Source organism: Oncorhynchus nerka, linkage group LG15 (genome assembly GCF_034236695.1).
Source record: "Oncorhynchus nerka isolate Pitt River linkage group LG15, Oner_Uvic_2.0, whole genome shotgun sequence".
Lineage (NCBI taxonomy): Eukaryota > Metazoa > Chordata > Actinopteri > Salmoniformes > Salmonidae > Oncorhynchus > Oncorhynchus nerka.
The window spans coordinates 25,780,896-25,802,299 of NC_088410.1; the positions used below are offsets into that span (position 1 = coordinate 25,780,896).

General features: G+C 41.3%; 1 pseudogene; it reads right to left on the reverse strand.

The window, feature by feature from the left end:
- Window positions 1-15,260: 15,260 nt before the first annotated feature.
- Window positions 15,261-18,812, reverse strand: LOC135559813 (glyoxalase domain-containing protein 4-like; annotated as a pseudogene).
- Between the last annotated feature and the right edge of the window lie 2,592 nt (window positions 18,813-21,404).

Genomic DNA, 21,404 nt, shown 5'->3' on the forward strand with positions numbered 1-21,404 from the left:
ACGCTGGTGCGGTTGGCCCTGGGTTCCTCCTAATGCACGACAATGCTAGACCTCATGTGGCTGGAGTGTGTCAGCAGTTCCTGCAAGAGGAAGGCATTGATGCTATGGACTGGCCCGCCCGTTCCCCAGACCTGAATCCAATTGAGCACATCTGGGACATCATGTCTTGCTCCATCCACCAACGCCACGTTGCACCACAGACTGTCCAGGAGTTGGCGGATGCTTTAGTCCAGGTCTGGGAGGAGATCCCTCAGGAGACCATCCGCCACCTCATCAGGAGCATGCCCAGGCGTTGTAGAGAGGTCATACAGGCACGTGGAGGCCACACACACTACTGAGCCTCATTTGGACTTGTTTTAAGGACATTACATCAAAGTTGGATCAGCCTGTAGTGTGGTTTTCCACTTTAATTTTGAGTGTGACTCCAAATCCAGACCTCCATGGGTTGATAAATTTGATTTCCATTGATCATTTTTGTGTGATTTTGTTGTCAGCACATTGAACTATGTAAAGAAAAAAGTATTTAATAAGAATATTTCATTCATTCATTCAGATCTAGGATGTGTTATTTTAGTGTTCCCTTTATTTTTTTGAGCAGTGTATGTTAAATAATAGGAATTTCAGTCTGTCACGTGTCGAACACATACATCTTGTTGAAAACAACATCTATTACAATGACTCATACAAGTCCTCGACTCTACAGGACACAAAAATACTCATTTCCATCTTAAATTCAGCCTGACAACCAAACACACGTACACTCACTGAACTTGTACATAATCCATTAAAACGCCAAGTCTAATTCATCAGTCTAAAACAACAGCCATTATGGTGATTCATATCAACACACAACACTGAGGGGGAGAACCAACCATCCATCCATAATGGAGTGGACCTGTAGCAGGCCCATTATCCCCACATTACAACTTGGAGAAATGCCTTATTTGTCATGGTTACGTTTCCTGTCTGTCAGCGTGTTCTAGAACACGCAGCTCCAAATTACCCATGAGAGGGATACTTGGAGGGGTGTAATCACCCAGGTGCTACGACCTCCATTAGGTTCGCTAGTACACACACACACACACACACACATGCAAGCGCATACGTGCACCTTGCATACAGAACACGTGTGTGAACACACACGCAGGCATGTACACATATTTCTCTCTCTCTCTCTTATGTACAGTATGTTCCATACTTGAGATATGAGATGACAGTGTGTGTGTGTGTAATAGTTGTGTTATATTCAGCTAAGCCTTCCAGCCATTATGTTCAGTAAAGGGAAGGGTACATTATAAGGAGAGGTGACAGATGATTCAGACATCAGCGGCTGATTTGCGCTGGGACTTTGTCAGACTCTTGGACTTCATCCACCTTTAGCATCCTCCTCCACTAATGCTAGAGAGGGTTGAAAGGTCACTCGTTCACTGTTGTTGGCATTAGATAATCTACTATTACATTTTCATTGTTTATCAGTTGATGTAAAATGTGTGGACCTGGTTGGTCATTTGATCTCGTGGTGTGGTTATTAAATATGGACCCACCTGGTGGAATTTTATCATCTGTCATTTTTTTTGCATTGTTTATTAGTTGTTATATGTGTATCTATGGACCCCGATGACCAGCTGCATTTGATCATATACTATAGATTTTAAGGAAACGAATCCTGAAAATCAAATTAGAGCCTTGTATTGCAGGAGAGGATTTGTACAAAAATCTAATAAGTATCTGGTAAGATGTTGAATGGTTTTCCTGATACAGTGCCTTCAGAAAGTATTCAGACCCTGTATTTGGGGAGTTTCTCCCATTCTTCTCTGCAGATCCTCTCAAGCTCTGTCAGGTTGAATGGAGAGCGTTGCTGCATAGCTATTATCAGGTCTCTCCAGAGACATTCGATCTGGTCCAAGTCCAGGCTCTGGCTAGGCCACTCAAGGACATTCAGAGACTTGTCCCGAAGCCACTCCTGCGTTGTCTTGGCTGTGTGCTTAGGGTCGTTGTCCTGTTGGAAGGTGAACCTTCAGTCCAGTCTGAGGTCCTGAGAACCCAGGAGCAGGTTTTCATCAAGGATCGCTCTGTACTTTGCTCAGTTCATCTTTGCCTCAATCCTGATAAGTCTCCCAGTCCCTGCCACTGGAAAACATTCCCACAGCATGATGCTGCCACCATCATGCTTCACCGTCGGGATGGTGCCAGGTTTCCCCAGACGTGTCGTTTGGCATTCAGGCCAAAGAGTTCAATCTTGGTTTCATCAGACCAGAGAATCTTGTTGAGTCTTTAGGTGCCTTTTGGCAAACTCCAAGCGGGCTGTCATGTGCCTTTTACTGAGTAGTGGCTTCTGTCTGGCCACTCTACCATAAAAGGTGTGATTGGTGGAGTGTTGCAGAGATGGTTGTCCTTCTGGAAGGTTCTCCCATCTCCACAGAGGAACTCTGGAGCTCTGTCAGAGTAACCGTCGGGTTCTTGGTCACCCCCCTGACCAAGGCCTTACTCTCCCGATTGCTCAGTTTGGCCGGGTGGCCTGCTCTAGGAAGAGTCTTGGTGGTTCCAAACTTCTTCCATTTAAGAATGATGGAGGCAACTGTGTTCATGAGGACCTTCAATGCTGCAGAAATATTTTGGTACCCTTCCCCAGATCTGTGCCTCGATACAATCCTGTCTCGGAGCTCCAAGGACAATTCATTCGACCTCACGGCTTGGTTTTTGCTCTGACATGCACTGTCAACTGTGGGACATTATATAGACAGGTGTGTGCATTTCCAAATCATGTCCAATCAATGGAATTTGCCACAGGTGGACTTCAATCAAGTTGTAGAAATGGCTCAAGGATGATCAATGGAAACAGGATGCACCTGAGCTCAATTTCGAGTCCCATAGCAAATTGTCTGAATACTTATGTAAATCAGGTATTTCTGGTTTTTGGATTTAATACATTTGCCAACATTTTCAAAAACCTGTTTTCGCTTTGTCTTTATGGGGTATTGTGTGTAGATTGTATTGTGTATAGATTGTATTGTGTGTAGATTGTATTGTGTGTAGATTGTATTGTGTATAGATTGTATTGTGTATAGATTGTATTGTGTATAGATTGTATTGTGTGTAGATTGTATTGTGTGTAGATTGTATTGTGTGTAGATTGTATTGTGTATAGATTGTATTGTGTATAGATTGTATTGTGTATAGATTGTATTGTGTGTAGATTGTATTGTGTGTGTATAGATTGTATTGTGTGTAGATTGTATTGTAGATTGTGTGTATTGTATTGTGTAGATTGTTATGAGATTGTATTGTGTATAGATTGTATTGTGTATAGATTGTATTGTGTATAGATTGTATTGTGTGTAGATTGTATTGTGTATAGTGTATTGTGTATAGATTGTATTGTGTGTAGATTGTATTGTGTATAGATTGTATTGTGTGTAGATTGTATTGTGTGTAGATTATTGTGTATAGATTGTATAGATGTATAGAGATTGTATTGTGTATAGATTGTATTGTGTATAGATTGTATTGTGTATAGATTATTATGTATAGATTGTATTGTGTATAGATGTATTGTGTATAGATTGTATTGTGTATAGATTGTATTGTGTATAGATTGTATTGTATTGTGTAGATATTGTGTGATTGTATTGTGTATAGATTGTAGATTGTATTGTGTATAGATTGTATTGTGTATAGATTGTATTGTGTATAGATTGTATTGTGTATAGATTGTATTGTGTATAGATTGTATTGTGTATAGATTGTATTGTGTATAGATTGTATGTGTGTATAGATTGTATTGTGTGTAGATTGTGTATAGATTGTGTGTAGATTGTATTGTGTGATTGTATTGTGTATAGATTGTATTGTGTATAGATTGTATTGTGTGTAGATTGTATTGTGTAGATATTGAGATTGTATTGTGTATAGATTGTATTGTGTATAGATTGTATTGTGTATAGATTGTATTGTGTATAGATTGTATTGTGTGTAGATAGATTGTATTGTGTATAGATTGTATTGTGTATAGATTGTATTGTGTATTGTGTGTATAGATTGTATTGTGTATAGATTGTATTGTGTGTTGTAGTGTGTTGTATTGTGTATAGATTGTATTGTGTGTAGATTGTATTGTGTATAGATTGTATTGTGTAGATTGTATTGTGTATAGATTGTATTGTGTATAGATTGTATTGTGTATAGATTGTATTGTGTGTAGATTGTATTGTGTATAGATTGTATTGTGTGTAGATTGTATTGTGTATAGATTGTATTGTGTGTAGATTGTATTGTGTGTAGATTGTATTGTGTGTAGATTGTATTGTGTATAGATTGTATTGTGTAGATTGTATTGTGTATAGATTGTATTGTGTATAGATTGTATTGTGTATAGATTGTATTGTGTATAGATTGTATTGTGTGTAGATTGTATTGTGTATAGATTGTATTGTGTATAGATTGTATTGTGTGTAGATTGTATTGTGTGTAGATTGTATTGTGTGTAGATTGTATTGTGTATAGATTGTATTGTGTATAGATTGTGTGTATTGTGTGTAGATTGTATTGTGTGTTGTGTAGATTGTATTGTGTATAGATTGTATTGTGTATAGATTGTATTGTGTATAGATTGTATTGTGATAGATTGTATTGTGTATAGATTGTATTGTGTATAGATTGTATTGTGATTGTAGATTGTATTGTGTATAGATTGTATTGTGTATAGATTGTATTGTGTAGATTGTATTGTGTATAGATTGTATTGTGTATAGATTGTAGAGATTGTATTGTGTATAGATTGTATTGTGTATAGATTGTATTGTGTATAGATTGTATTGTGTATAGATTGTATTGTGTGTAGATTGTATTGTGTGTAGATTGTATTGTGTATAGATTGTATTGTGTATAGATTGTATTGTGTATAGATTGTATTGTGTATAGATTGTATTGTGTATAGATTGTATTGTGTAGATATTGTGTATAGATTTGATTGTATTGTGTATAGATTGTATTGTGTATAGATTGTATTGTGTGTAGATTGTATTGTGTAGATTGTATTGATTGTATTGTGTATAGATTGTAGATTGTATTGTGTGTAGATTGTATTGTGTATAGATTGTATTGTGTATAGATTGTATTGTGTATAGATTGTATTGTGTGTAGATTGTATTGTGTATAGATTGGTGAGGAAATTGTTTTATTTAATCCATTTCAGAATAAGGCTGTAATGTATCAAAATGTGGAAAAAGTCAAGGGGTCTGAATACTTTCCGAAGGCGCTGATTGTCAGGGGTGTAGTTGATTATGTGTTAACTTATATGCCTTAAACACAATTGATTACACGATTGTGGTGAATTTCCTACATGAACATGGTATGACATATTTGAGACAAAATATATTAATTACATGAGTCATCTATGAATATTATAATACAATTGTATGTTCTGACAATGTCAATTCTACAAAATAAATGCGTTATAGGTTTAACATTGTTTTTATAATTTAACATATAAAAAACTATAAGAACATTCCAATATTTGTATATACACTGAGTGTACAAAACATTAGGAACACATTGAGTTTGTCCTCAGAACAGCCTCAGTTCGTCAGGGCATGGACTCTACAAGGTGTCGAAAGCCTTCCTCAGGGATGCTGGCCTCTGTTGACTCCAATGCTTCTCACAGTTGTGTGAAGTTGGCTGGATGTCTTTTGGGAGGTGGACCATCTTGATACACACAGGAAACAGTTGAGCGTGAAATAACCAGCAGTATTTCAGTTCTTGATACACTCAACCCGGTGTGCCTGGCACCTACTACCATACCCTGTTCAAAGGCCCTTAAATCGTTTGTCTTGCTCCTTCACCCTCTGAATGGCTCACATACACAATCCATGTCTCAATCGTCTCAAGGCTTAAAAATCCTTTAACCTGTCTCCCCCCCTTCATATATACTGACTGAAGTGGATTTAACAAGTGACATTTATAAGGGATCATAGTTTTCACCTGGATTCACCTGGTCAGTCTATGTCATGGAAAGAGCAGGTGTTCCTAATGTTTTGTACACTCAGTGTACATTTTCAGATATGAGTTTCCATGGTTAAAGCTGGGCAACACCTTCTACTGGACAGTTCATTTATCTACGGTCTCCCTAACCTAGCCCTGCTTAGCCTTGATATTTGTCATTGTTGCTGACCAATGTGCTTTCATGAGAATGATTGTTGAGAGATATCCACTAAATAGAAATAGATTCACTACTGCTATGAAAGTCATTCCTCCTCTTCTCCCTCTTCTCCTCCTTTTTCTGGCTCCTCCTCCTCCTCCTCCTCTCCTTTCTTCAATGTATCAGACAGTGTCCCATGTATGTGAGACCTCAGAAGGCTTAGCTTGTATGTTTTTTTATAATACACGCAGCATTTTGTAAAGTATACATTTTATCTACTCATATAAGTATATATTACTAGAACATTCTATGAATCTTGCATGTGTATTTGCTGCCATATGTACAAGTTTCAGGAAAACATAAGAATCCTGTTAAATTCGCTTTTCCATATGGGCTGGCAGGTTGCATTAGGACATCGTTTTTTATATTCACATAGTGTATCTTGTCACTATTTCCAAGAACAGTATTTTGTCATTTCAATTTTTTCTGAGAAATGGATTATGATGCAAGCAGCAGAGCTCCGATAGTCATGAAAGATGTTCCAATAGGAAGAAGTGATACCCCAAGACCAGAGCCATATAGTGGGATAAACCAATATGCATCATCCAATATTACTATTCTTATGTCCAGAATGTACTTCCCACCACCACCACCAGCACAACCAAGGCACAGTAATGCTAGCTAGGCTGCAAAGGCTGTTAGGTTAGTCACCTGGGAATCCAGCACAACCAAGGCACAGTAATGCTAGCTAGGCTGCAAAGGCTGTTAGGTTAGTCACCTGGGAATCCAGCACAACCAAGGCACAGTAATGCTAGCTAGGCTGCAAAGGCTGTTAGGTTAGTCACCTGGGATTCCAGCACAACCAAGGCACAATAATGCTAGCTAGGCTACAAAGGCTGTTAGGTTAGTCACGTGGGAATCCAGCAATACCTTATTCCCATGCCAAGGATCTACCAGTGGAGGCAGGTGGGAAGAAATATAGGAGGACGGGCTCATTGGAGTGGAATAAATGTAATGGAGTCAAACATGTGGTTTCAATATGTTTGATACCGTTCCGTTGATTCCATTCCAGCCATTTCAATGAGCCCGCCCCTCTATAGCTCCTCCCACCAGCCTCCACTGGAATCTACCCACGACCCAAACCACCCCGAGTCCCCAGTAATGTTATGCAGCAAAGGCTCTTGGCCTCATCAATTGGGTTCAATCATCCAGCAATACTGGTCTTATACCCAAACACGGGGACGCAGGCATGCACTCATTCTCTCTCACACACACACACACACACACACACACACACACACACACACACACACACACACACACACACACACACACACACACACACACACACACACACACATATATATAAAAAAAACAGGCACACAATTAGACAAAAGAGATGAGGGAAGTTGAATGTGAATATGTCAATAAGTAGTTCTCATTAACTTAAGTTAATTATGATTACCATACATTTTCATCACATTCGGTAGGTGGACTACTTGACCTCAAATAGGCAAATACTTTTGGGGGGGGAATAGGTGTATTGTGCCTATTAGAAAATACCACTGGTCATTAGATCACTGTACCAGACAGAACATTTAGAATGTTACATCTCCTCTTCTTTACTCTTCTCCTCCTCCCCTCTCCTCTCCTCCCTTTATCTCTCCCCTCCTCTCCGTCGCCTGGGCTGTCCTGTCCTCTTCTCCTCCTCCCCTCTCCTCTCCTCCCTTTATCTCTCCCCTCCTCTCCGTCGCCTGGGCTGTCCTGTCCTCTTCTCCTCCTCCCCTCTCCTCTCCTCCCTTTATCTCTCCCCTCCTCTCCGTCGCCTGGGCTGTCCTGTCCTCTTCTCCTCCTCCTCCCCTCTCCTCTCCTCCCTTTATCTCTCCCCTCCTCTTTATCTCTCCCCTCCTCCCCCCCTGTTCTCATCTCCCTCGCCTCTCCTAAATTATTGATCTTCCTGGCAGAAATACTGAGAGAGGAGATGTATTGGGTCTATGGGTGAAGGTTAGAATGTGCAAATGAGGTGCGATGCGAGTCGTACTTCGTTAAAGGATGCCAGTCATTAACAGAAGTGTGTGTGTGTGTGTGTGTGTGTATATGTATGTCAATGCCAATAACAAATGCATTGTCTGGATGGTACATTGGGTCCTTTAGTTTGTTCTCTGGACTGACATGAAAGAGCACAGAATATATTATCATAAATATCCATGTGTCTTTATGCTACTGAAAATGTGATCCAAGTTTTGGCACGCCAGCTTTCTCCACGAAATGACTAAACAACAGTTGAAGAATGTCTGATCTGTCTGCACAGACAGGTCAGACAGCCTATTCTGCCTCTCTGCAAACTCTCTTTCTCCCATAAACTGTTTTCAAAAATGATATCAAAGTGATGGTGCTATTTCCTGGAGTGTGTTTGCGCCGGCTCACGCACAGCAGCGCAAGGAAACCCACAGCGGAATCACAATTCTCCACAACCTCCAATTTCATGTGAACGGTAACCAAGCAACCCACAGAAACACAATTATCATTCATGCGGTGTGAGCATTCAGTTTTTATACCATTTTTCTTTCCTCCCTTCCTCCCCCCACTCAATTTACAGGGTAGCATCCCAAATGGCACCCTATTGCCTATATAGTGCACTACTTTTGACCAGAACCCTGTGGGCCCTAGAACACCATATAGTGAATAGGTGGCCATTTGGGACGAAGTCAAACATAAAAGCGGTATTTGAATAAAGGGAGAGGTATTGTCAATACTCGTGGGGGAATGGCGGTAAATGTAATTTCCTGCAATTTACACCTAGCAGCATCAAACAGACAGATAGTCCTACCTGTCTGTCTTGTCCTGAAAGGGGGGTGGAATCAACAATGTTCTATGGTGAATCAGGCGACAGGAGACACTTGTCCTCAGATTTGAAAGACACATTTCAAAGTCTATTTTGGAGAGAAAGACAACGATGGAAGGGGAGAGTAAAATAGAGAGAAAGATGGATGGTGAAGGAGGATAAGAGAGAGACTGAGGTAGAGAAAGAAAGAGATGGGTAGAGAGAGAGAGAGAGAGAGATACGATAGAGAAAATATAGCAAGAGAACAAAAATGGGCGAGAATGTAAGGGGAACCCTCACCCGTAGCATTGTAAGCGCAGCTCATATAGATTAGCCTGATTCTGCTGGCTCATTTGGCAGCTCTAGTAGGTCTAGTACACATCGTACATTAACACACACATATACACTGCTTCATTTGGCAGCTCTAGAAGGTACTCTGTACTCCTGTTCTTCTGGGTCTGGTTCATTATGCATCAAATGTTTCAACAACAACAAAAAACAGACAAATGGGAGGTCTTTACCTGAACTAGTCCAATAAGAAATGCTCGTTTTAATTTCCTGTTGCAAAACATTTTGCTACAGTGTGTCAAATGAATTTGAACCTGTACTCCTGTCCCCATCCCCAGTTCCAATCCGTGGGTAGTCACTTCCTGATTAAACAGATTGGGTAAACACTGGCGAGCTAGGAGGAAGGAGGCGGACTCCCAATTGGCACCCTATTCACTACACAGGCCCATGGGGCTCTGGTCAAAAGAAGTGCACAATATAGGGAATACGGTGTCATTTGGGATGCATCCCCTGCTCCATGATTAGGGTTAGGATGTTCTGTACATAACGTGACATATGGTGAAGAGTTTCGAGAAGAGTAGGGTGTCTAGACAACTCGCTCTCTCTTTCCTTCTCCCTTTCTTTTGCTCACTCACTATCACTTTCTGTTGCTCCACCTCTTGCCTTCTAAAACCAACAACATATTTTGTAAGGGAGAAGACTTGGGCATTAGACCAATTTTAGAATCAGAGGAGGGGTGGTAGGAATATATTTTTGTTTGGGGAGATATCTACAGTATCACAGTGACATGGAAGGAGCAGCTTGTTCTGTCCTTGTGAGTGGAGTTACAGACAGGAAGAGCAAGAGAGAGGGAGATAGAGAAAGAGGTACTGGGACTCACAAACAAAAACAGACCCCACAAAGCCCCAGGACAGCAATACAATTAGACCCAACCAAATCATGAGAAAACAAAAAGATAATTACTGCACCTAAAAACTGAGCAAACTGGAAAGCTTTTTGGCACTAAACAGAGAGTAGACAGTAGCAGAACACCTGACAACTGTGACTGACCCAAAATTAAGAAAAGCTTTGACGATGTACAGACTCTGTCACACCCTGATCTGTTTCACCTGTCTCGTGCTTGTCTCCACCCCCCACCAGGTGTCTCCTATTTTCCCCATTATCCCTTGTGTATTTATACCTGCGTTTTCTGTTGGTCTGTTGCCAGTTCGTCAAGTTGTCCCAGCGTGTTTTTCCTTCTCTTTAGTCTTCCCAGTTCCCTTTCATCACATTCCCAGTGGGTCAGAAGTTTACATATACTCAATTAGTATTTGGGAGCATTGCCTTTAAATTGTTTAACTTGGGTCAAACATTTCGGGTAGCCTTCCACAAGCTTCCCACAATAAGCTGGGTGAATTTTGGCCCATTCCTCCAGACAGAGTTGGTGTAACTGAGTCAGGTTTGTAGGCCTCCTTGCTCGCACACGCTTTTTCAGTTCTGCCCACAAATGTTCTATAGGATTGAGGTCAGGGCTTTGTGATGGCCACTCCAATACCTTGACTTAGTTGTCCTTAAGCCATTTTGCCACACCTTTGGAAGTATGTGGGGTCATTGTCCATTTGGAAGACCCATTTGCGACCAAGATTTAGCTTCCTGACTGATGTCTTGAGATGTTGCTTCAATATATCCACATCATTTTCTTCTCATGATGCCATCTCTTTTGTGAAGTGCATCAGTCCCTCCTGTAGCAAAGCACCAACACAACATAATGCTGCCAACCACGTGCTTCACAGTTGGGATGGTGTTCTTCGGCTTGCAAGCCCCCTTTTTCCTCCAAACATAACGATGGTCATTATGACCAAACAGTTCTATTTTTGTTTCATCAGACCAGAGGATATTTCTCCAAAAAGTACGATCTTTGTCCCCATGTGCAGTTGCAATCCGTAGTCTGGCTTTTTTATGATTGTTTTGGAGCAGTGGCTTCTTCCTTGCTGAGCAGCCTTTCAGGTTATGTCGATATAGGACTCGTTTTACTGTGGATATAGATACTTATGTACCCGTTTCCTCCAGCATCTTCACAAGGTCCTTTGCTGCTGTTCTGGGATTGATTTGCACTTTTCGCACCAAAGTACGTTCATCTCTAGGAGACAGAACGCGTCTCCTTCCTGACTGATATGACGACTGCGTGGTCCCATGGTGTTTATACTTGCGTACTATTGTTTGTACAGATGAATGTGGTACCTTCAGGCATTTGGAAATTGCTCCTAAGGATGAACCAGACTACTGGAGGTCTACAATTGTTTTCTGAGGTCTTGGCTGATTTCTTATGATTTTCCCATGATGTCAGGCAAAGAGGCACTGAGTCTGAAGGAAGGCCTTGAAATTCATCCACAGGTACACCTCCAATTAACTCAAATAATGTCAATTAGCCTATCAGAAGCTTCTAAAGCATGACGTCATTTTCTGGAATTTTCCAAGCTGTTTAAAGGCACACAACTTAGTGTATGTAAACTTCTGACCCACTGGAATTGTGATACAGTGAATGATAAGTGAAATAATCTGTCTGTAAACAATTGTTGGAAAAAGGACTTGTGTCATGCACAAAGTAGATGTCCTAACCGACTTTCCAAAACTATAGTTTGTAACAAGACATTTGTGGAGTGGTTGAAAAATGAGTTTTAATGACTCCAACCTACGTGTATGTAAACTTCTGACTTCAAATGTTACATGTATGGACATGTCCCTTCACTCGACACCGAGTTAAATCTACTTTTAGAGTTAATTCTACTTCTTTCACCTTACTGGAATCATCTCAGACTCGCTCTGAAACTGGATGAATTGGTGTCTCTAGGGTCATTCAGAAGGCTGATTGAAAACCTTTTTTACTGAACAATGTGTTTATTTTCTATGACTGTATTTCGCTTTTGTGTATTGATATGTATAGTGTATTGATGTGAATATTGATATGTATAGTGTATTGATGTGTATATTGATAGGTATAGTGTATTGATGTGTATATTGATAGGTATAGTGTATTGATGTGTATATTGATAGGTATAGTGTATTGATGTGAATATTGATATGTATAGTGTATTGATGTGATATTGTGTATAGTGATGATGTGAATATTGATATGTATAGTGTATTGATGTGAATATTGATATGTATAGTGTATTGATGTGAATATTGATATGTATAGTGTATTGATGTGTATATTGACATGTATAGTGTATTGATGTGAATATTGACATGTATAGTGTATTGATGTGAATATTGATATGTATAGTGTATTGATGTGAATATTGATATGTATAGTGAATATTGTATGTGAATATTGATATGTATAGTGTATTGATGTGAATATTGATATGTATAGTGTATTGATGTGAATATTGATATGTATAGTGTATTGATGTGTATATTGACATGTATAGTGTATTGATGTGAATATTGACATGTATAGTGTATTGATGTGAATATTGATATGTATAGTGTATTGATGTGAATATTGATATGTATAGTGTATTGATGTGAATATTGATATGTATAGTGTATTGATGTGAATATTGATATGTATAGTGTATTGATGTGAATATTGATATGTATAGTGTATTGATGTGAATATTGATATGTATAGTGTATTGATGTGAATATTGATATGTATAGTGTATTGATGTGAATATTGAATATAGTGTATTGATATAGTGTATTGATGTGTATTGATTGATATGTATAGTGTATTGATGTGAATATTGATATGTATAGTGTATTGATGTGAATATTGATATGTATAGTGTATTGATATTGTGTGTATTGATGTGATTGATGATATGTATAGTGTATTGATGTGTATATTGATATGTATAGTGTATTGATGTGTATATTGATATGTATAGTGTATTGATGTGAATATTGATATGTATAGTGTATTGATGTGAATATTGATATGTATAGTGTATTGATGTGAATATTGATATGTATAGTGTATTGATATGTATAGTGTATTGATGTGAATATTGATATGTATAGTGTATTGATATGTATAGTGTATTGATGTGAATATTGACATGTATAGTGTATTGATGTGAATATTGATATGTATAGTGTATTGATATGTATAGTGTATTGATGTGAATATTGATATGTATAGTGTATTGATGTGTATATTGACATGTATAGTGTATTGATGTGAATATTGACATGTATAGTGTATTGATGTGAATATTGATATGTATAGTGTATTGATATGTATAGTGTATTGATGTGAATATTGATATGTATAGTGTATTGATGTGAATATTGATATGTATAGTGTATTGATGTGAATATTGATATGTATAGTGTATTGATATGTATAGTGTATTGATGTGAATATTGATATGTATAGTGTATTGATGTGAATATTGATATGTATAGTGTATTGATGTGTATATTGATGTGTATAGTGTATTGATGTGAATATTGATATGTATAGTGTATTGATGTGAATATTGATATGTATAGTGTATTGATGTGTATATTGACATGTATAGTGTATTGATGTGAATATTGATATGTATAGTGTATTGATGTGAATATTGATATGTATAGTGTATTGATATGTATAGTGTATTGATGTGAATATTGATATGTATAGTGTATTGATGTGAATATTGATATGTATAGTGTATTGATGTGAATATTGATATGTATAGTGTATTGATGTGAATATTGATATGTATAGTGTATTGATGTGAATATTGATATGTATAGTGTATTGATGTGTATATTGACATGTATAGTGTATTGATGTGAATATTGATATGTATAGTGTATTGATGTGAATATTGATATGTATAGTGTATTGATGTGAATATTGATATGTATAGTGTATTGATGTGTATATTGACATGTATAGTGTATTGATGTGAATATTGATATGTATAGTGTATTGATGTGAATATTGATATGTATAGTGTATTGATGTGTATATTGACATGTATAGTGTATTGATGTGTATATTGATAGGTATAGTGTATTGGTGTGTATATTGATATGTATAGTGTATTGATGTGTATATTGACATGTATAGTGTATTGATGTGTATATTGATAGGTATAGTGTATTGATGTGTGTATTGATATGTATAGTGTATTGATGTGAATATTGATATGTATAGTGTATTGATGTGAATATTGATATGTATAGTGTATTGATGTGAATATTGATATGTATAGTGTATTGATGTGAATATTGATATGTATAGTGTATTGATGTGTATATTGACATGTATAGTGTATTGATGTGTATATTGATAGGTATAGTGTATTGATGTGAATATTGATATGTATAGTGTATTGATGTGTATATTGATATGTATAGTGTATTGATGTGAATATTGATATGTATAGTGTATTGATGTGAATATTGATATGTATAGTGTATTGATGTGAATATTGATATGTATAGTGTATTGATGTGAATATTGATATGTATAGTGTATTGATGTATATTCAGGGCTCATCTGTAACAGAGACCTTGGTCTCAGCATGTCTCCCTGTCAAAATAAAGGTAAATAAATACATTTAAAAAATAAGGCAGCAACAAAGGCTCTCCAAGTGTATGTAAACTTACGACTTCAACTGTATCTAATACCTCTCTGAGACTCGAACCATCTGCTTCCTGTGTCTGCATCTGGGTCTCATCCTGTGTCTGCATCTGGGTCTCATCCGGTGTCTGTATCTGGGTCTCATCCGGTGTCTGCATCTGGGTCTCATCCGGTGTCTGCATCTGGGTCACATCCGGTGTCTGTATCTGGGTCTCATCCGGTGTCTGCATCTGGGTCTCATCCGGTGTCTGCATCTGGGTCTCATCCGGTGTCTGCATCTGGGTCTCATCCGGTGTCTGCATCTGGGTCTCATCCGGTGTCTGCATCTGGGTCTCATCCGGTGTCTGCATCTGGGTCTCATCCGGTGTCTGCATCTGGGTCTCATCCGGTGTCTGCATCTGGGTCTCATCCGGTGTCTGCATCTGGGTCTCATCCTGTGTCTGCATCTAGGTCTCATCCTGTGTCTGCATCTGGGTCACATCCTGTGTCTGCATCTGGGTCTCATCCTGTGTCGTTGTAGACTCAGTTGTAGACTCAGTGAGCATAGCCTCTTATCGATAGAGGCCGCTGATAGAGACCGCTGGCTCTCAAGAAAAGACAGACTATGTGCACAAATTAGATGGAATCTGAGCTGCACTCCCTGACCTCCTGCCAAATGTATGACCATATCAGAGACAGATATTGCCCTCAGATTACACAGACCCAGAAAGAATTTGAAAACAAATCCAATTTTGATAAACTCCCATATCTATTAGGTGTGCAAGCACAGCAGCAAGATTTGTGACCTGTTGCCACAAGTAAAGGGCAACCAGTAGAGCACAAACACCACTGTAAATCCAACCTATTTATATCGGTTTATTGATTTTCCCTTTCGTGCTTCAACTATTTGCACATTGTTACAACACCGCACATAGCCAATAATGTCATTTGAAATGTCTATATTATTTCAAAACTTTTGTGAGGGTAATGTTTCACTGTTAATTTCTGATGGTTTATTTTCCTTTTGTTCATTATCCATTTCACTTGCTATGGTAATGTAAACATATGTTTCCTATGCCTGTAAAGCCCTTTGAATCAAATTGAATTAAAGGACAGTGTGTGTAAGAGAGATAGACTGTGGGAGAGAAAGAGAAGCAGAGAGAGATAGATAGATAGAGAGATAGATAGAGAGATAGATAGACATACGACATTATAAATTCCATGTACACAAACAACAAGTGTGCGGTTAAAATGGGCAAAAACACACATTTCTTCCCACATGGCAGTGGGGTGACACATGGATGCAGCTTAAGCCCCACCCTCTTCAACATATATATCAACGAATTGGCGAGGGCACTAGAACAGTCTGCAGCACCCTGCCTCACCCTACTAGAATCTGAGGTCAAAGGGTCTATTGCTGATGATCTGGTGCTTCTGTCCCCAACCAATGAGGGTCTACAGCAGCACCTACATCTTCTGCACAGATTCTGCCAGACCTGAGCCCTGACAGTAAATCTAAGTAAGACAAAAATAATGGTGTTCCAAAAATTGTCCAGTCGCCAGGACCACAAATACAAATTCCATCTAGACACCGTTGTCCTAGAGCACACATACCTTGACCTAAACATCAGCGCATGTAACCTCCACAAAGCTGTGAACGACCTGAGAGACAAGGCAAGAAGGGCCTACTATGCCATCAAAAGGAACATAAAATGTGACATACCAATTAGGATCTGGCTAAAAAATACTTGAATCAGTTATAGAACCCATTGCCCTTTATGGTTGTGAGGTCTGGGGTCCGCTCACCAACCAAGAATTCACAAAATGGGACAAACACCAAATTGAGACTCTGCATACAGAATTCTGCAAAAATATCCTCAGTGTATAACGTAAAACACCAAATAAGGCCTGCAGAGTAGAATTAGGCCGATATCCACTAAATATCAAAATATAGAAAAAAAACGTTAAATTCTACAACCACCTAAAAGGAATCGATTCCCAAACCTTCCATAACAATGCCATCACCTACAGAGAGATGAACCTGGAGAAGAGTCCCCTAAGCAAGCTGGTCGTGTGGCTCTGTTCACAAATAGACCCCACAGAGCCCCAGGACAGCAACACAATTAGACCCAACCAAATCATGAGAAAACAAAAAGATAATTACTTGACACATTGGGAAAGAATTAACAGAAAACCTGAGCAAACAAGAATGTTATTTGGCCTTGAACAGAGAGTACACAGTGGCAAAATACCTGACCACTGTGACTGATCCAAACTTAAGGAAAGCTTTGCCTATGTAGAGACTCAGTGAGCATAGCCTTGCTATTGAGAAAGGTCACAGTAGGCAGACCTGGCTCTCAAGAGAAGACAGGCTATGTGCACACTGCCAACAAAATTAGGTGGAAACTGAGCTGCATTTCCTAACCTCCTGCCAAATGTATGACCATATTAGAGACACATATTTCCCTCAGATCACACAGTTCCACAAAGAATTCGAAAAACAAACCCGATTTTGATAAACTACCATATCTTTTGGGTGAAATACCAGTGTGCCAAAACAGCAGCAAGATGTGTGACCTGTTGCCACAAGAAAAGGGCAACCAGTGAAGAACAAACACCATTGTAAATACAACCCATATTTACCCATAAAGCAGAGATAGTGAGTGAGAGTGAGTGAGTGAGTGAGTGAGTGAGTGAGTGAGAGAGAGAGAGAGAGAGAGAGAGAGAGAGAGAGAGAGAGAGAGAGAGAGAGAGAGAGTTAGCCCAAATGACCACTTCTACTATAGCCTTCCCAGGGGTTTCCAGGCTAACCAAGAGAGTACAGATTTTTGTCATCAAGGGTTCAAGATCTGCCAACTGCTCACATGGACACTGGAATGCTATCCACTCGAAGGCTGTCCCATGATCTACAGTCCCAACAATGTTGTGAATCTCTAGTTTACACGGAGTGTCTGTGCATCCCATCAGCACAGTCTTCTTCTCCTCATTTCTCTCTTTCACCTTCATCCCCAGAAGGGAGGAGCAGCGTATTGATTTCTGCAGGTCAGACCCTGCTAGACACACCTTCTGTACAGGATCATTGGGAGGCTGTTCTTTGTCCACCAGGTACATTTACATTTAAGTCATTTAGCAGACGCTCTTATCCAGAGCGACTTACAAATTGGTGCGTTCACCTTAAGACATCCAGTGGAACAGCCACTTTACAATAGTGCATCTAAATCTTTTAAGGGGGGTGGTGAGAAGGATTACTTTATCCTATCCTAGGTATTCCTGAAAGAGGTGGGGTTTCAGGTGTCTCCGGAAGGTGGTGATTGACTCCGCTGTCCTGGCGTCGTGAGGGAGTTTGTTCCACCATTGGGGGGCCAGAGCAGCGAACAGTTTTGACTGGGCTGCGCGGGAACTGTACTTCCTCAGTGGTAGGGAGGCGAGCAGGCCAGAGGTGGATGAACGCAGTGCCCTTGTTTGGGTGTAGGGCCTGATCAGAGCCTGGAGGTACTGAGGTGCCGTTCCCCTCACAGCTCCGTAGGCAAGCACCATGGTCTTGTAGCGGATGCGAGCTTCAACTGGAAGCCAGTGGAGAGAGCGGAGGAGCGGGGTGACGTGAGAGAACTTGGGAAGGTTGAACACCAGACGGGCTGCGGCGTTCTGGATGAGTTGTAGGGGTTTAATGGCACAGGCAGGGAGCCCAGCCAACAGCGAGTTGCAGTAATCCAGACGGGAGATGACAAGTGCCTGGATTAGGACCTGCGCTGCTTCCTGTGTGAGGCAGGGTCGTACTCTGCGGATGTTGTAGAGCATGAACCTAGGTAGAAGGTAGAAGCGATAACCTCCTGGGGCCTCAGCCAGAGGCCCTTTCCAACCTCAGTGAGGGGCCAACCAAGCCACTTAGCATTGCTGACAGCCTGGCTAGACTGCAGAGTCAAACCGAGGAAGTCATTGCCTAGGCGATATCCTCCCACTCCATAATTGTAGATCAGTTCAGCCATAAAGTCATCATCCTCTGGCCTGAAGCCGACCATTTTCCATCATAACGGCCCTTACAAGTTGCCTTCTTTAAACTCTTTGAAACGCAAATATTGTGACGCAAAATCTTCATGCCGAGCACATCTCGGTAAAAATGTGGCCGTTTTGCTTCTGTCACCCACTTTGAAAACTAAATGCAAGGCTTCAAAGCCAATGTAATCCAAGTGAGTTTGCTGTGTACTGTACGATTATATATCACGCTCAGTTTGTCTACGTTGATTGAGGATCCTTGTAATTGATTGCCGAATAGAAAAGTGAAAGGAAAAAACAGAAGAAACCACAGAGAAATGAGAGAAAAACACCCCATGAGGCATGATCATCATCATTGTTTTAATGTTCTCTGAACCTGACCACGTTTCCCACTACCTTTTTCTGCCGTGACAGCAGTAACACATTTCCTCAAGCGGAACCGTTTCTTCTCACTCAGCTGGTCTAACCACACTGTCACCTGTAACACCACAACTGACCTCACAAACTTATCATTAAAGTCTGATCCAGGAACCCATTTACATCCTCTAAATTGAGTCGTCACCAGCTGCTATCATATCAACAGAGATGTCCATATCCTTCTCCTGATCTTCCTCAACTGAGGCCACAGACCACTGATTCCCCTCAGCTACATCCCTCTGAACACTCCCCACTTGCACCCCATCACTCGTACCGGGCATCTCCTCCACTACCTGGGAGACTAGCTCCACCTGAACCCCATCACCCGTAGTGGACATCACCTCCACTACCTGGGAGACTAGCTCCACCTGAACCCCATCACCCGTAGTGGACATCACCTCCACTACCTGGGAGACTAGCCCCACCTGAACCCCATCACCCATAGTGGACATCTCCTCCACTACCTGGGAGACTAGCCCCACCTGAACCCCATCACCCGTAGTGGACATCTCCTCCACTACCTGGGAGATTAGCTCCACCTGAACCCCATCACCCATAGTGGACATCTCCTCCACTACCTGGGAGATTAGCTCCACCTGAACCCCATCACCTGTAGTGGACATCACCTCCACTACCTGGGAGACTAGCCCCACCTGAACCCCATTACCCGTAGTGGACATCTCCTCCTCTACCTGGGAGACTAGCCCCACCTGAACCCCATCACCCGTAGTGGACATCACCTCCACTACCTGGGAGACTAGCTCCACCTGAACCCCATCACCCGTAGTGGACATCTCCTCCTCTACCTGGGAGACTAGCCCCACCTGAACCCCATTACCCGTAGTGGACATCACCTCCACTACCTGGGAGACTAGCTCCACCTGAACCCCATTACTCATAGGGGACATCACCTCCACTACCTGGGAGACTAGCTCCACCTGAACCCCATCACCCGTAGTGGACATCACCTCCACTACCTGGGAGACTAGCCCCACCTGAACCCCATCACCCGTAGTGGACATCTCCTCCACTACCTGGGAGATTAGCTCCACCTGAACCCCATCACCCGTAGTGGACATCACCTCCACTACCTGGGAGACTAGCCCCACCTGAACCCCATTACCCGTAGTGGACATCACCTCCACTACCTGGGAGACTAGCCCCACCTGAACCCCATCACCCGTAGTGGACATCTCCTCCACTTCCTGGGAGATTAGCCCCACCTGAACCCCATTACTCGTAGTGGACATCACCTCCACTACCTGGGAGACTAGCCCCACCTGAACCCCATCACCCGTAGTGGACATCACCTCCACTACCTGGGAGACTAGCCCCACCTGAACCCCATCACCCGTAGTGGACATCTCCTCAACTTCCTGGGAGATTAGCCCCACCTGAACCCCATTACTCGTAGTGGACATCTCCTCCACTACCTGGGAGATTAGCTCCACCTGAACCCCATCACCCGTAGTGGACATCACCTCCACTACCTGGGAGACTAGCCCCACCTGAACCCCATCACCCGTAGTGGACATCTCCTCCACTTCCTGGGAGATTAGCCCCACCTGAACCCCATTACTCGTAGTGGACATCTCCTGCACTACCTGGGAGACTAGCTCCACCTGAACCCCATCACTTGTACCGGGCATCTCCTCCACTACCTGGGAGACTAGCCCCACCTCGACCCCATTACTCATAGTGGGCATCTCCTCCACTACCTGGGAGACTAGCTCCACCTGAACCCCATTACTCATAGTGGACATCTCCTTCACTACCTGGGAGACTAGCTCCACCTGAACCCCATTACTCGTAGTGGACATCTCCTCCACTACCTGGGAGACTAGCCCCACCTGAACCCCATTACTCGTAGTGGACATCTCCTCCACTTCCTGGGAGATTAGCTCCACCTGAACCCCATTACTCGTAGTGGACATCTCCTCCACTACCTGGGAGACTAGCTCCACCTGAACCCCATTACTCGTAGTGGACATCTCCTCCACTTCCTGGGAGATTAGCCCCACCTGAACCCCATTACTCGTAGTGGACATCTCGTCCACTACCTGGGAGACTAGCTCCACCTGAACCCCATCACTTGTACCGGGCATCTCCTCCACTACCTGGGAGACTAGCCCCACCTCAACCCCATTACTCATAGGGGACATCTCCTCCACTACCTGGGAGACTAGCTCCACCTGAACCCC